At 41.2% G+C, this 1,927-nt stretch overlaps 1 pseudogene; it reads left to right on the top strand.

The window, feature by feature from the left end:
* The first annotated feature begins 1,265 nt into the window (after nucleotides 1-1,265).
* LOC148777818 (small ribosomal subunit protein eS27 pseudogene) lies at nucleotides 1,266-1,520 on the top strand (annotated as a pseudogene).
* The last annotated feature ends 407 nt before the right edge of the window (nucleotides 1,521-1,927 follow it).

Here is a 1,927-nt window from a genome sequence, read left to right as displayed (position 1 = left end):
TTAATCCCTATATAAATACCAATGATAGTTTTCACAGAACTAGAAAAAATAATTTTAAAATTTGTAGGGAAACACAAAAGACCTCAGATGGCCAAAACAATCTTGAGAAAGAAGAGCAGAGCTTGAAGAATCATGCACCTTGATGTCAGATGATACTACAAAGCTACGGTAATCAAAGCAGTATGATACTGGCATAAAAACAGATAAACAAAGCAGTGGACTAGGATAGAGGGCCCAGTATTGAGCTAGATTCTAAATAAGAGCTGTGCCTTCAGTAGAGGAAGCAAGCCATGGAGACATGGCAGGGAGGGGGTCAGGGAACAGATATTCCTACTTCAGTCTTCCTTCACCTCTCTTATTTTCAGATTAGCTGAACCCATCTGGAAGCCAGAGGAAAAGCAAGTCTACCAGTGCAGGTAAACTTCCCCAGGCATAAGGACTCTTCTCAAGAGCATGAACATTCAAAGTGGAGCACTTTGAAGAGAGGACCCAAAGGAGCAAACACAAGTTATCTGATACACCTTCCATCCCATCTACTTTAACTCTTAAATCACAGATTATATCTCCACACATTTAGCTGTCATCTAGTCTTCAAGTCCAGATTAATTTCCTTTTCCATGAAGCCTTCTTTGCCTTCTTCAGTCAATTTGTTTTCCTGTATGTTCTCATAAAATTCCCTTTAAAAGATTTAATTGTTATACCTTTCCCTGGTGGCTCAGAGGTTAAAGCGTCTGCCTCCAATGCGGGAGACCCGGGTTCGATCCCTGGGTCGGGAAGATCCCCTGGAGAAGGAAATGGTAACCCACTCCAGTATTCTTGCCTGGAGAATCCCATGGACGGAGAAGCCTGGTAGGCTACAGTCCACGGGGTCGCAAAGAGTAGGACACGACTGAGCGACTGAACGGAACGGAACGGAAGCATGGTCTATATATTAATCTTCTCTGATATAACCATTTTGATGGTAAAGGAAAGGTTTAATCATTTTGTTTTATGCCTTCCACTGAAAATGCACAAACCCACCCATCACACTGTCTTCTACCCAGAATCAAATATGTCAGAGCTAGAAAAAAAAAAGTCCTAGAAACAACTCATCCATCTACTTAATTTTATCAGTGAAGAAACTGGATCTCAAATCAGTGTTGGAAAGAGCACAATAAAAGCTAGTTGAAGTGAAAGTGAAGATTCAGCCAAAAAAGCCAGTGATGCCTTCAAGAGCACTTTCAAAACAAGTGTCTTTCCGGCGGTGATGACCTCCTCATAAGAACATGCCTCTCGCAAAGGATCTTCTTCATCCCTCTCCAGAAGAGGAAAAGAGGAAACACAAGAAGAAGCACCTGGTACAGAGCCCCAGTTCCTATTTCATGGATGCAAAATGCCCAGGATACTATAAAATCACCACTGTCTTTAGCCATGAACAAACAGTAGTTTTGTGTGTTGGCTGCTCTACCATCCTCTGTCAGCCTACAGGAGGAAAAGCAAGGCTTACAGAAGGATGCTCCTTCAGATGGAAGCAGCACTAAAAGTACCCTGTATCAACATGAATGGGAAACCATCCTAATAAACACATTTTGGATACAAAAACAAACAAAAAAATAAGTGGGAAAAAAAATACTTTTTTGTGGAAAATCTATGGTACCTTGTCAGCTGGAAGACAGTTGATGAACTGGGTTTACACTCAAGTCTCTCTGCTTTTCTAAGAGGAATGAATTAAGTTCATGCATGTAGAGTCTGAGCAGAGAACCAGCACAAGGTAAACAGAGAAAAGTGGGCATTTGCTCTAGGGACATGATGGTGAAGCAACTTCTAAGAAATTTCAAAGTAAGATATTCCTCTGATATTTTAACCTTAAATTTTTAAACAACTAGGGAATTCCCTGGTGAACCAGCGGTAGGACTTGGTACTTTCACTGATGTGGCCCAGATTTGAT

This window comes from Moschus berezovskii, chromosome 5 (genome assembly GCF_049115385.1).
Source record: "Moschus berezovskii isolate FMDL1 chromosome 5, NW_MosBer_1.0, whole genome shotgun sequence".
In the NCBI taxonomy this organism is placed as follows: Eukaryota; Metazoa; Chordata; class Mammalia; order Artiodactyla; family Moschidae; genus Moschus; species Moschus berezovskii.
This window is presented reverse-complemented; position numbering and strand designations above follow the sequence as displayed.